The following is a 15,873-nucleotide window of genomic DNA, read 5'->3' on the forward strand; positions in this document are numbered from 1 at the left end:
TGGGGTGTTTGTCTAAAATCAAGGGGACGGAATCACATGGACGTATTTTCATGGCTTCAATTCCAATACTTTGAATACTTTTATCTACATGTCTGTTTTTTAAGACTGCTTTATGCTTGTTTCAATTGTATGGCTCTGCATTATACAGAATGTAGCATGGGGATTCATTGAGGAGTATTCTTTTTTCTAGGATTGATTTAGCTATGCAGGGTCTTTTGTGCTTCCTAAGGATTTAACATTGGTTTTATCTACATAAGTGAGGAACGACATCGCAGTTTTAACAGACTGAGCTGAATCTATATATTCAATGATTTGCTTTGAATATTGGATGTTTGCTTTTGCTTTTGTATAATGGACATTTTCTCAGTACTTATTATTGATATTCTTAGCCATGTTTGGCTTTTCTTTAGTTTCTCCGTTTCTTTAAAGTTTGATCTTTTCGTTGTAGACGTCTCTCCCTTCCACTATTAAGTGAATCACAAGGTTATTGTTTTCTCAAGGTATCGATGATAAGATTATTTCATGGATTTATTTCTCAAAATGATTGCCAGTTGTATAGGGGAAGGCCACTGATTTTTTATTTTAATTTTGACTCCTTCATTGTAATTGTATTTACTGTTCTGTTCTTTGTGTTTTCTGGCAGAGTATTGAGCTCTGTCAAATCATGATCATGTCCCCTGCAAATAAGGAGACTTTGACTTCTCATTACTACTCATATCTCTTTTATTTATCTTCTTATTTATCTATTCTCTCTCTCTATATCTTTTTAAATGTCTCTTTATACATCCTTTATTACGTTCAGATCTATTTCTTCCTGTTTGAAGAATTTTATCATGAAGGGTGTTGAGGTTTTTTTTTTTGTCAAAATCTATTTTTATATCTATTAAGAAAATCCTATGATCTGGGCAGTAGTGGTGCATGCTTTTAATTCCAGCCCTTGGGAGGCAGAAACAGGCTGATCTCTGTGAGTTAAAGGCTGATACATAGAGAAACCCTGTTTCAAACAAACAAACAAAACCAACCAAGCCAACCAACAGAAAAACAAAGATATATAGAGAGAAACGAAAAATAAAATCCTATGATTTCTTCCTTTCTTCGCTTGAGTTCATTTATATTTTTTACAATATATATTGATTTATGTATGTTGAACCACACCTTCACCTCTACAATAAAGCCCACTTGTGGTGAGCAAACAATTTCATGTGATTTTGAATTTGGTTTACACATTTTTTGTAAATATTTAACCATGAACATTAGTTTGTCATTTTCATTTTTCATGGAATCCTTAACTGGTTTCAGTAGCAGGACAACACCAGTGTGTTACTTCGTGTTCCAAGAGACACCTTGGAAGAGGAAACAGAAACTGAGGAATGGGTTCCATCACATTGGCCTGTGACTGTGTCTGTGAGAAGTTATCTTAATGAATGATTGGGGGAGGGCAGACTAGCATGGACCATCCCATCCCTGGGCAAGTGATCCTGGGTTCTGTAAGAAAACAAGATAAAGTCTTCCCAATAAGCAGTATTCCTCCATGGTCTCTCATTCCATTCCATCCGCTCGGTTCCTGTCTACAGTACTTGGTCTGGCTTCTTTCAGTGATCACACACACACACACACACACACACACACACACACACTGCACACGCACACGCACACTCACGGCACACATGTACACATGTGCATATGCACAAATACACAGGTAGGTTGTTTTTGTTTAAGGTTTTTTCCCCCCCATAGTAACAGGAAACAAACTAGGTCAGAAATTGATACCTGTGAGTGGAATATTGCTGTAGTGTTATTTGTGGGGGAAGAATTTTGGTTAATTTTAGGGTTCTGCGATAAGAACTACCATTGTCTGCTCAGGGATTAATATCTGTTATGACAGTTAAGGAGATAAGAGTGTTGACGGAGGTCCAGATGGAGGAGGCCTGACCCGTGAAGTTTCTGAGCCAAGCAACTAGCATATCCGAGTCAGTTATGTGATATTTTCATTAGTAATCTGTGAAAGTGAAAGCTTTCCTTTATTAGATTATTGGTGCTGGATGTCTGGGGTAGAAAGTAATTGGCAATGCTTAATGAGGTGGTACACGCCTTTAATCCCAGAAGGCAGAAGCAGGAGGATCTCTGTGAGTTCAAGGCCGGCCTGGTCTATAAAGCTAGTTTCAGGACAGCTAGGGCTGTTATACAGAGAAACCCTGGGACGGGGAAAGAGCGAGAGAGTGAGAGACTGAGCAAGCGAGTGAGAGAGAGAGAGAGAGAGAGAGAGAGAGAGAGAGAGAGAGAGAGAGAGAGAGAGAGAGAGAGNAGAGAGAGAGAGAGAGAGAGAGAGAGAGAGAGAGAGAGAGAGAGAGAGAGAGAGAGAGAGAGAGAGAGAGAGAGAGAGAGAGAGAGAGAGAAGCAGCATGGTGAATTTTCTGGGACCAAACAAGCTGATTTGTTCCAGTGAGGAGCAGAGTGTACTTCAAGCTGCCAACAGAACTTGTCAAATACTGTGTAGTGCAGAACTCTGTCACGTGGTACTTTTGGAATGCACGAGGGGCCGTGGAGAGCTGCTGAGGCTCAGCACCTTGTGGCAGGTTCAGAGCTTCCCTGCAGAGGCCAGGGCAGGCCTTGGGTGAGGATGAAGCTTCAGTTACAGTGGAGACCACAAAACACTGGCAATTTCAGGATCAAAAAGTAGTTAGTTATCCTCATAACAATCATTCCACTATTGCACTGGGAAGCATATCTTGTGAGACCGCTGATGGCTGTAGCTCATAAATGTCTTTCCAGTGTATCTAGCCCTCAACACCGAAGTTTGTAGATCAGTACTAGCTTCGTTTCTTTATGCCCTGTGTCTCAAATGTCTTCAGCAGTTGAGTTTCACCATCAGATTCTGGAGTGGATCCCAGAGAAATTGCAATAGCCTTTAAGGTTTGGGAGTGAGCTATAGGACCCACTGACTACCACCTTGGAAAGGGGCCTCCCTTTCCTGACCCTGATTCTTTTCATTGATAGAAGATGCTGTCTGAAAGAAGCTGTGCTCCCTGATACACAACACACAACAACTCTTTGAAATTTAAATTGTTTCCATATATATATGTATACCTACACACATATGTATAATATATTATGTATATATATCACGTACATGTAAAATAGTAGGTTTCTATGAGACTTAAAAGGTTTTGCTTGTTATTCTTCCTCCTCCTCATACCCGCTCCTTATCCTGCCTTTCCATTTCATTTTTCTCCTCTCACCCTTTGTACCATCTGTTTTCTTGAAATCCTCCTATGACCTTACCAGTGTTCTGATTTCTTTGTGTACTCCAGCTAAACACATTCATCTAAGAACTCAAGGATAACATGCACACAGGAGGGCAGGCATGCAGAAGCTATATTTCTGGGCCCAAGTAACCTCACTCAGAACCATTATTTCCAGATCCGTCCATTTACGTGTGACTTTCGTAATTTCATTTTTTCTGTAAATGGAGTGATAGTCCTTTGTGTATATTTTACTATCTGTTCATCAGCTAGTGTGTGTCCTAGGCTGTTTTTATTTTATTTTATTTTTTGTATTGAGAACAGAACAGTAATGAAAATGGAATAGTAAGCATATTTGGGTAGGATATAGAGTCCTTTGGAGGGATGTCCAGGAGTGGTTTAAATGGATCATATGGTGGCTATATTTTAGTTTTTGAGGAAACTTCATGCTGATTTCTGGTGGTTGTACTGGCTCAAACAGTCAGTAAGTGTTTTTCTTTCTCCATTGCCATGCTAGCATTTCTTTTGAGTTGTTTTGATCTGATAGAAGAAAAAGTGGAGAATATTCTTACTCTCATTACCACAGGAAGAGGTTGTCTAAATAATATACCAGTAGCACAGGCACTAAGATCAACAATTAAAAATAGAACTTCATGCCGTGTGGTGGTGGGTGGCGCACGCCTTTATTCCCAGCACTCTGGTGGCAGAGGCAGGCGGATCTCTGGGAGTTCGAGGCCAGCCTGGTCTACAAGAGCTAGTTCCAGGACAGGCTCCAAAGCTATAGAGAAACTATCTTGAGAGACCAAAACACCAACTAACTAACTAACTAACTAACTAACTAACTAAATAAATAAATAAATAAATAAATAAATAAATAAATAGAGCTTTATGAAACTGAAAAGCTTTTCTATGGCAAAGGGCACCCTTATTTGAACAAAGTGACAGGCTACAGAATTGGAAAAGACCTTTACCAATTACATATCTTATAGAGTGTTAATATCCAAAATATATAAAGAACTGAAAATGACAGTAAGAAGGCAAATAATCCAAAAATCCAATTAAAAATTGAATACAATTTTGTGTCCAAAACTGCCTTTCAAATAGAAAGAAATGGACAACAGACCTCAGATGAACGTTTGTCTCCTGTTCTGTGGAGCCCCATTTTGATTCCAGTCTCCCATTTACCCAAATCACCAGAAAAAGGGACCAAGTCTGGGGATGTTTCTGTAAAGTATCCATTTATAAACAAACCTACATTACTCCTCATGGGGAAGTGTTTGGACTCTAAGAGATAAGAACAGTTCGTGTTTGTTAAGTACTTTCTTGGCTGACAAACCTCTCCGCCAACGCAAATAATCCCAATCAGACCAAATTAAAAGATGCCCAGGTTTAATAAATGGCAATACTCCCTCCTGGGGGATCCCGGGAAAACACAGAGAGGGGTAGTGGGAAAGGGGGAGACCATGGGGAACTAGAAGACCATGTGCTCATTTTCTGGGGGCAGTTTAAATAGCCTTTGGGAGTGGTCTTGACCTTCCCTGGGGAGGGGTTACCATTTGGCAGGCTTTCTCAAAGGTGAGGTTTGAACTGAGGCAACTCTCAGGGGAGGGAGCTTATGCCAGGAGGTGGGGTGAAGCTGCCAGCTAAATATTCCAGACACTTTGTATAAAGGGGGGCCAGGGAGCTGAGGTGACACTTCCAACCAAACATTCCTGACTTTCTTTGGATAAAGGGGCTCCAGCTCAAGTCTGGCTACTTCCTTTGGGCATGGGGCGATGTGGGAGAGGTGAGAGCTAGACGTTGGTGGGCTCACGCTCAGCGAGAGGTGTGGCTGGAGAGGCATCCAGTTTACTGTCATCTTGGAGACATTAGGCATGTGTTTCTTGAGGGAGATGAGAAGGCAGGTGCCCAGGAGAAAAACATATATTGTTATTATTGGGGCTATAACTGGGGCTAGCCATGGGAAGTCATTAACAGCCAGAAAGAATGGGACAGGGAAGTGCCCTGGTTGTACAGGGGAGGCTTTATAAGTGAGACACAAGAGCAGATATGCCCTTTTACAACCAGTGTTTAGTTGGTTGGTGTCCTTTTGAGTTAATGGTGAAGTCCTGAAAGCTGGTGCAGGTGTTGGCATTGTCTGGCGAGTGCTCTGTAAATTGGTCGTGGCCCAGACAGCAGGAGTGACCTGTAAAATATGCTTGAGAATGGGTGGGGTTAAAATATGCTCTGGACACTGTTAGTTTTTTTTTGCCATTTTTTTTTTGAACCTGCAGGTATCTGTAAAACAACTGGAACAGGAACATTCTAGAACTTTGGATCATTTAAGATATACCTAAAACCTGTTCATCCTAAACCATGAAATCTGTGAAAGAGGCACACCTGTCTATAATTTTAATAGGAAAATTAACAAATTAGATAATAAGCTACCAGTACCTTAAGTCATCAAATACTATTAGACAGATCTAAGAGGATAAATGAGCAGAAATGAGACAGCTTTTTTTTTTTTTAATATACGCAGGCAATTCCAAGTCTCTCCTTAGTCCTTAGAAGCAGTGCTTGCCATTAGCTGCGGAGTACAAGAGGCCTAAAGATTTTCCTGTGGGAGGAAGATTTAGTCTACCTCTCTTGGCAGGAAGAGACAATCGATCTTCTGGGTAGCATCCAGGAAGCAGAAGAGGTGGAAGGCCACTTTTTGCTGTGCGGATGGCTTTGCCATACCCAAAGGCAAGCCTTGATTTGGAAGATCTTTTGCAACCATGCATCTTTTTGAAGGAGCTATAGGATGCTGTGGGAGCTGGCGTGTCTCTGTGCTAAAGGCTTTTTTGTTAAATGTCATAAGCTCAGATCTGTAAAGGCACTTGAGAATTTGAATACCTGTTAGTTATATTTAAACTAGACATATAAGCTAAATTTAGACATGTACTTTACCCAATTAGTTACAGCTTACCAATGGTAGTAAATGTAAGAAGATTAAAAAAAATCTTAATAAAAGAATACTAACACATGTGGGTACTCTTATCCAAGATGGTGGTGAGGTCAAAATGAAGGTTACCCACATGTTTGAATTTTTCCCAGAGCTGTTGTAATCTGGAGTTATAAGCCATATGGATCTTAAAACACACACACACACACATACACAGACATAAAACAAGCATACTGTGGCAATGGACACACATACTCACATAGACATAAAATGTGCATACTGTGGCCACATTATTTTAACAGACAAACTTCTTTTAGGAACCTGTGTTAGCTGACCAATTTAAAAATCCCAGTGGAGGTAGGTGGCAGAAATCAGGGAAGTACACAGGTGGTCCCATTAAGGACCAGATTAGCAGATGCTAAAAGAGGGAACAGAAAAAGGATGGAAGAGCTATACAGTTTTAGAGTGGAAAGATGGGGGGGGGGGGACACAGATCCAGATCCATTATAGAGAACAAACAGGGAGAGACTAACAGCCAGAGAAGCCAGGAGGAGAGTGAGGAATGGGAGTGGGGGCAGGAGTAACACATCTAGAAACCATGGGCTTTTGGAGTCTTGTTTATTTTTATGTTAGAGGTTCGCCCCAATTTAAAATAATTTTTGTAAAAATCAGCCCCAGGGCATGTAGAGGATCTGGCATCGAATCGCAAGAGCCCATTTTAGAAGTCTATGCCAAATAGACTCCGGACTCAAGCCTATCACAATGCATCCACTGTGATAGGGCTCTTGAGTCAAAAAACAGGGTGGGGGGTCATGAGAAATGAGTGGGCAGACATCTCTATCCACTCAGTCCCATCTCAGCGAGAACAGTCTCACTGCTTGCATTGGGCACCTGGCACGGACCGTGACTAACACAGGAAAGCCTGAAAATTGGCAAACATAAACAAACTTAAATGGGCCCTGGGTCCTACAGGCATGTACTTGAAAAAGGGGGACTCACAGAGACCAAGCCGATCTTAGCCTGGCAGGGAGCAGAGAGCATGGGCAAGAAGGGCATTTTCCATCTAGCCCTGGGCCAGTGGGAAAAACAACCCCCTCGCCCCCACCTGTGGGTTCTCCAAATGTTAAGTATTTTCTGACCAACAAATCTCCTCATGGATGCAAATAATCCCAATCAGACCAAATCAGACCGAATTAAAAGATGCCCAGGTTTAATGGATGCCAGTGCTCCAGGGTGGGGGAAGAAAACCAAAACGACCACTGGAAAGGAAAGAGGGGAGTTCATTCTCTGAGGGCCAGTTTAAATAGCCTGTGGGAGTGGTCTTAACCTTCCCCGGGTAGAGGTTACCATTTGGTGGGCTTTCTTGGAGGTGGAGTTTGGACTGAGGCAACTCCCAGGAGAGAGAGCTTTTGCCAGGAGCCAGGGTGAAGCTCCCAGCTAAATACTCCAGACTTTTTGTCTTTGGTGTCAGGGAGCTGAGGTGAGGCTTCCAACCAAACGGCATCTCCTTTCCCATCGTGGACCTACTTCGATAGAAATTGCTTAGTAGCCATGAGCTTCTCTAGTTCTGTTTAGCACGGACAGTTTTTCTTTCTCTCCCAGTTCTGGTAGCTTTGCTGGAGACCTAGAGACGGTATCAGAGTTGGCAGTCCTGTCTGTCAGATGGAATATGTCATTCCAGATTCCTTGATGCTTCGTTTCCGATGAGAAGTCTGCTCTTCTGCTGGGTTTTATTCTACACCCAAGTTGCCACTTTTGTCCTGTTTGTTCTATGGCTTGCTCTGTGTACTTAGTGTTCTCAACGTAATGTGATGTAGAGAGGTTCTTGTCCCCACAGGATCAGTTCACACTTGTTAAACCAGGTTTGTGAGTAGGCTGTACAGGATCCCAACAGGATGCCTCTGGGGTTGTTTTCTGCCTGAACTCAGCAGGGGTCAGGCTTCCCTCATGAATATCTGAGCCATTCAGATATTGTTGTACCCTGATTCCAGGATATCCTCTTCCTTGCAGTACTAATCTCCACTGTTTTCTCCAGGCGTTGGTTAAATGGGATTCCGGGTACAGATTTCAATGTCTGCAGTCCTGACCTGGCCAGACCCCTATCTAGAGAAGATGGAGAATTCTCTCCTTTTCTGCTGTTGGTGTTTCTGCTGAATTTGAGTCTGTCGTTCCTCTTATAAATGTCATGCTTAGTATTTTCCTATTTTATCTCTCATGTCTGCTGATTACTGTGAGTGTACGTGGCTTTTTTTTTTTTTTTTTTTTTTTTTTGGCCTCTCATCTTTCCTTAGTGACACTTACCAGATACGTTTATTTCACAGGAAAGTGCCATTTCTCCCTACTGGCCATCTTCTCTCACATTGGCAGGTCTTACACCTCTTATTTACTTTATCTTTAGTAACATGTTGAATAGCCCTGGACAGAATGGATATTGCAAGGTCACTTGGAGAAATAAAAGCTTAGCAAACACAGTTCAGAAAGCATCCCAATAGAAACGACTTTAAGTTAGAAAATAGAAAAGTGTAACTATTGTTAATGGAATAATTTAAAAAAAATGAACAATTGTACCATTAGCTTAACAAAGTGTTATTGCGTATGTGCGAGGTGGTTTGTGTCAGCTTGACACTAAATTCCTCTGGGAGGTGGGAACCTCAGTTAAGGTGTGGCTTCCCTCAGATTATCCCGTGAGCAAGTCTGGGGAGGACTTTCCTTGTTTAATGATAGATGGAGGATGATGACTCAGACCACTGTTAGCAGTGCCAGGACTGAGCAGACAGTTGTGATTGTTAAAGAAAACACACTGAATAAGCCATGGAATGTAATCCAGTAAGCAGCTCTCTCTCTTCCGTGGCTCCCGCTTCTGTTTCTGCTGGACTCTTCCCATCTTCCTCTCCAACTCCTCCTGTTGGACTCTGGCGTCCAAACACCGAGAAGGAGTCGCCCCCAGAGACCACACATCACAGCCGATGCAAAAGCATGAGGATTTTATTAATTCTGTCATGACAGGGTCCCCCAGCATTCGGGAAGCCGAGGGACCTCGAATAGCGGGTACAGTCTACTTTTAAAGGGGCCACAGAAGCAAGGGGGGTTGTTCTTTGACTATTCTGATTGGCTTATTTGAAAGGGCTATTACCAATAATTGACTGGAGAGCTGTTGCCAGATCAGATGAGGTAAGAGGTCATTTTGACCTCGTTTCCCAGGGGACAGAACCAAAGCATACGTATATGGGTAATTGTTCAGGAACTGAGTACGTGCAAGTGTAGCTGTTAGGTCCTTGGTTCCCAGGGGAGGAGGGGGAGCACTATGGCACAGAGGCTGAGAGGATTCAGAATTGTCAAAAATGGCTTCAGGATTGTCTTAAAGTCTTACACTCCCTTGTTCACTCTTCTCTGCTCTAATTATGACCCTTTCATTCTGTAATTATTGTGATATACTCAGTAATATATGTTTATGTATTTCAGTCAGTGTTGCCCTTATTTGCATTTGCGTAGGGCTGATTATTTAAGACTGGAGGCTCCTCTGAGAAAACAATGACTGCTTTTTTTCATCCTTGCAGATGCACCATTTCACCATGGTGCATCATTTTAATATTTGGTAACATTTTGCTTCATATTACTTTGTTTGGACATTTTGTGGGGTCTTACTGACCTTCTGCTTGTATGTTACAGTTTCTGATTTTGTGTTTGTGTGGGTTTTTGTGTGTGTGTGTTTCTTGTGCTTTCTCTTTGCTAATTTTCTTTATTCTTTTTTTTTTTTTTAAATCTGGTTTGTTTGCTTTGTTGTTTGCCTGCTTGTTTTCTAGACAGGTGGGAGGATCTGGGAGAAGTTTGGGGAAGGAAACAGTAATCAGAAAACATTGTGTGAAAAAATGTTATTATCATTAAAAAAAAGAAAAAAGATTTGATAACATTGTATTGCATATATATTAGGCTTTATGATATATAAATTGGATTTCCACTGGCTGAATTTCACAGATAAGTGCAGAATATTATTTCCAAATTTATTGTGAAAATTTTATGTACATAGTTTTTGGGGATTATATGAATATTTTTAGTGTTAGAAAGTCATGCAACTAAACTCATAGGAAAAGCCAATGTATTTCTTCCTCTGAAATAGCTTTCACAAGCCAAATTTAAAATTAGAAAAATCAAATACTATAATATATTTCAAAGTGGATTAGCAGCTGAAAGTACAGTATAAAACATTATTAGAAAACTGAAACATGAAAAAAATAAGAATGATTTTAAATTAAATCATATGTAAGAAATCTTACATGTAATAAAACAGATTTTTGTAAATTGCATTCACGCTTACCTGTTAATCAGTGCAAAGTGAACCATACATGTAATTTCGTAGCAAAAAATTAAGAATTCCAATTATAAATTTAATTTAAAATATGCTCGGTGGAGGGTGGCAGAGGGGGATAGAGAGAGACAAAGATGGAAGAGAGACGAAGAGATTATCTAAAACTATTAACACGGTGTTTAAGCCCACCTGCACTTAAATTAAGAAATATCTCAGGTATAGAATACTAACTTTTGTTAAGATGATACTGTAATTTCCTTCAATGAGGCTTTGGAGCCTGTCCTGGAACTAGCTCTTGTAGACCAGGCTGGTCTCGAACTCACAGAGATCCGCCTGCCTCTGCCTCCCAAGTGCTGGGATTAAAGGCGTGCGCCACCACCCCCGGCTCAATTCCATTTCTTGACTACTATCAAATTCCACAAATTCCAGGCAATACAGCAAACAGTATCAACAGTCACGTGCCCGTGGTTACGTAAGATTTTATTGAGAGTCTGTGTGGCTATCAGTGTAGAATGTTTATACGTTCACACATAAACTTACTCTGAAATACTTAACTAGGGAGAAAATATATAATTATAAAAGTTATCAGCTATGAAAGTATGCTTTAAATAGTAAAAGCCAAGAGGTACTCTTGAACTGTAATCTTGCTTACATTGAAAGTTGTGAAAGGTATATTATAGCCAGGTAATGCGATTAAATTTAGCAATGCTTATGACCCCAAACTGACATAAAAGTTTGCAAGACAAAATAATCTATCTCCACATGTAAATAACAGTACAATTTTCAAATATTAACCTTACTCCATTTCATTCATTAGAATATCTGTTGCTTCTAGAAAATATGACTACAAATACCTATATTTGTCTATATTATGCCTAAACACCATAACTATGCAATAGCATAGGCATAGTTATCTTTATTTTAAAATCAAAGGTTAGAAGATTAAATTTTTATACATATTTTTATAAATGACTTTCTTAAGAAAAGCAGTAGCGATTAAAACCATTTTGACTTACTCTCATTCCATAAGTTTTTCCCTTACACTCAAAGACGTAATAGCTTCAATAAGATTACTTTAGATTGCTGCCTACTAAATGATCTCTGTAACAGGGCCCTTGAGCTTAGTACACCTGAGACAGTACAATTGACTCCACGATGGAAATGCCATTCAGGCTGTCAAACCCAGCATGTAGACAGAACCGCCTTCCAAAAGTAAAACAAAGGTCTAATCTAGCAAAGTCCATATAGTTCTGGGAAAGCCTCTAACCATACTAACCTTGTTTGTTAGCTTCTGTAGCTCTGCTTCTGGCTAACTGTTCTTGTTAACTGAAGTATGTTAACCTAGAACATGGTTTTTGTGCTTAAAGGCTCATCCTGAGAAAGGCTCAATGCTGCACTGGAACCCTGAACACCCAGTGCACTCACCAATCGGCTAATAAAGACTTTCTATTGTTTTAAGCCCATGTCTTAGCATTCTTCTCTGCTGAATAACCCACAACCGTGTGATGCTGGTGCATAGCATATATTCATAAACTCTTATCCAGTTTATCCATGTATTTACCTAATGTCCTGCTCCTGGCTGTAAAGGAAAAGATCATGCTATGAATGTTAGCAATTCGTGGAGTCTTCCTCTAAGGTCTCAATTAAGTCAAGTGCCTACAATTGAAGTTTTGCTGCGTTTATGATCCCGTTTTCTCATATGAATTGATACGAACAAATGACAGTACAGGCAGATTCTATTGTTAGGGATAGTTAGTCCACATGGGTTTTATCATTTATTACAGAGCCCTGGAAATGAATGACTGAGTCAATTCCCTCTAACCCACTGCTTACTTCTCGGAAAACAAGCTAATAAACAGACTTGAACTGGTATTCTGATTTCCTAGGCTTATGTTTGGCTTTTCCCTTGTCAGTGAGTTGTAGTGCAAACCTAATTGCCAGATACAAACCATGCTCGTTTATTTATTTATTTATTTATTAAAGATTTCTGTCTCTTCCCCGCCACCGCCTCCCATTTCCCTCCCCCTCCCCCAATCAAGTCCCCCTCCCTCATAAGCCCAAAGAGCAATCAGGGTTCCCTGCCCTGTGGGAAGTTCAAGGACCTCCCACCTCCATCCAGGTCTAGTAAGGTGTGCATCCAAACTGCCTAGGCTCCCACAAAGTAGCCTTTGATGGAGAGGTTGTGGAGAAAGGGGTACACTCATCCATTGCTGGTGGGAATGCAAACTTGTGCAACCACTTTGGAAATCAGTGTGGCGGTTTCTCAGGAAATTTGGGATCAACCTACCCCTGGACCCAGCAATACCACTCTTGGGAATATACCCAAGAGATGCCCTATCATACAACAAAAATATATGCTCAACTATGTTCATAGCAGCATTGTTTGTAATAGCCAGAACCTGGAAACAACCTAGATACCCATCAACGGAAGAATGGATGAAGAAAGTATGGAATATATACATATTAGAGTACTACTCAGCAGTAAAAAACAAGGACTTCTTGAATTTTGCAGGCAAATGGATGGAAATAGAAAACACTATCCTGAGTGAGGTAAGCCAGACCCAAAAAGAGGAACATGGGATGTACTCACTCATATTTGGTTTCTAGCCAGAAATAAAGGACATTGAGCCTATAATTAGTGATCCTAGAGAAGCTAAATAAGAAAGAGAACCCAAAGAAAAACATATAGGCATGCTCGTTTTTAAAGGAAAAAAAGTATAATTTAAGTACCAATTGAATATAAACTAAAATGAGGCTTCTTCACTTTTTTATATCTGTGCCATGCTCTATCAATAAAAATATTAATGTTATTCATTTTCTCTTTAAAGATCTCTATCACACTCATAAAGGTTTTTTTCTTGGTCTTTTTCTTGTTCTTCATCTATGTTGGCATATTCAGGGCCTACTCTGGTGGAATAGTTGAGCTCTAGTGGGTACATATTGTTTTGGATGTTGTTGTTTGTGTATTTACACTGGTACTTAGGTATCTGGGTTTGGGATGAGTATATGTTTAGGTGCTCATTTCTGAATTTGTCTTTATTGAGTTGGTGGTTTTGTTCCTTTGTTTCTGTTTCCTCTCTGGATTTTCAGAGCGTGATGGCTGTTTTTTTGCCTCTTTCCTGGCCTGTTCAGATAATGTGTTCACAAGCAATGCCCGTTGGTCTTGGAATCTGGGTAACTGAGATGAATTGGAGAAAGGAAAGTTGGAGAAAAAAGTCTGATTGATTGGAGATGGGAGCAAAAAGGAAAGGGAGACCATAACACGTTTCCCACTACAAGGCTGAAGATGAGATAGGGGGATTGGATTTTAGGAGAGGCATAGGTCTGTCTTCAGCCTGCTTGTTGCCCTGGGATTTGTGACCCATGGGTTAGCAGGGGGTGCCTCCTGGAGTTGCGGTCTGGGACACAGTGACAAGTAGACAGAATTTAGGAGGGGATGGTCTGTGGAACCCCAGGAGATGTGGGTAGGGGGAGAGATGGGTGGTTTTCTGTTGCAGCACTCGCGATGTGACTGTAGGATTGGATCTGGGGAACACTGGGTAAACAGGAAAAGTTCCGAGCACAATCCATCTGGTTTTCTGTGGTTTAGCAGGATATGCCTTCTGGATTTGCTGGCTGGGATACAGCAAGGACTGGGAGAAGGGAGGTTAGGAAGAGATGGTCTGCAGGAGCCACAGGAGAAATGGGCCGCAGGGAGCGAAGGCTACAGCTGCTGTTCAGTTGCAGCGCTAGGGACAAGACTGAGGGATTGGTCTTGAGGAACAGAGTGCCAAAGATCTTTTGAAGCGCGGCTAAATCCAGAGTCATCAGAGCTCTGTAAATGTGTTCACCTTATCTTTCACCGTGTAGACCTCCCACAGAGAAGATTTACGTTCACTCACTATCCCCCCCCCCCCCCGTTCTATTTTTCAAGGAACCTATTCTTACTCATCAGGGATTTGGTTTTAGTCGTTCAATTTTTTTATTGGCGGCACAGTTATACAAAGTATAGCCCACATAACAGTGTTCATGTGATACTCAAAGTACATATTACCTTGATTGAGTCTTTACTTTCTGAAACCCTGTTTCTCTTTATTCGTGAAGACAAAAGAATTTGGCCCTTCAAATATGGTTTAGTTAGGTGTGATCACTTCAGGTTAAGGTATCTGTTAGTTAAACACCACCTAAGTTAAAACTACACAGCCCCATCTCCCTTCATGTGGTGAATGGCAGATACACTATGAAAAGCCAGGACTCAGGTGTTTGGAAGGCTTACATACTTCACCACTGGCTAGATGAGACCGCCTTTGTGGCCTGAAATAGAACCAAGGCTGAGATGACAGATGTTAGCTTGCCAGTAGTAGCCACAGCTGAAGAGAGACGAAGGAAGCTGTTTGGTTTCCAGCCTTTGGCATTGCATCTTTGGGATGAAGGAGTTTGGCAAGTCATTGTTCCCACCACAAGGGAAACAGGTGTTCTGAGCCTGTCAATCGCGGCTTGACTTCAGTTGAGAACACACCCTTAACTTCACGTCCAGTCCCATGACTACTACTCCTGCTTGGCTAAACCAAACTTTTTGGCTACAATATCCAGTTGTATATTGTAGGAGTCTTTTCTGAACAAACTTTGACTCTCTGGCAGCATCTTTTAGAAGACTGAATTTCTTTAATTGGACTAAGATAATGTGTCAAACCAAAAGGAATGTGAGGAATGTGTCAAACCAAGAGCAAAGATGTAGAGAATATCACCCCAAGTCTTAAATATTTTCTGCTTTTTTTTCCCCTGTAGCCTTGACAAACACTTGGGGAAAACAGCAATTATATCTGTATGTACATGGAGCTGAGATAAAAAAAAAAAACTGAATGAAATGCTGATAATAAATTCATAGCGATCCACATAAGATGTTATAAGATGTGAGTTTATGGGTTTAAACATTTGTATGACGCATTTAAAAACATACAAGAAAAAATATTGGCACTTGGCTGGGTATTGTTTAAAAGAGAGAAATTTTAGAATTTACTCAACATAAAACAGAGATAGCTCTTTTACAACGAGAGAAGAATTTAGATAGAAACCCGAGGAGCCTGGCATTTCTTGCCAAATGGAGAATGAGCCACGACTGTAATCTCCAGAAGGGGATTTGTTTCAGCAGACGTGAAGTAAGAACTTCAGAGATCTTGTCGGGTCCTGTTTGAGAAAAGGTCAGAAGTCGGTCTGATGTATCTCAAAAGTCCTCAGTGAGGACTTGGCGAAAGTCTTAATTTGGAATTTTACTTATTGTGGTGAGAACATTACTCGTTATAAAAACATTTCTGAGGTATATTTTTTTTCTCATAAACCTTTGGCCTGGCCTGGAACAGTGCCAAAACCTCCCAAGACATTTCCTTGGCACAGATTCTGTGTACAAAACCCAGGGGAAGCTG

Source organism: Alexandromys fortis, unplaced genomic scaffold, assembly GCF_014885135.2.
Source record: "Alexandromys fortis isolate MF-2015 unplaced genomic scaffold, M_Fortis_MF-2015_v1.1 scaffold_518, whole genome shotgun sequence".
NCBI lineage: Eukaryota > Metazoa > Chordata > Mammalia > Rodentia > Cricetidae > Alexandromys > Alexandromys fortis.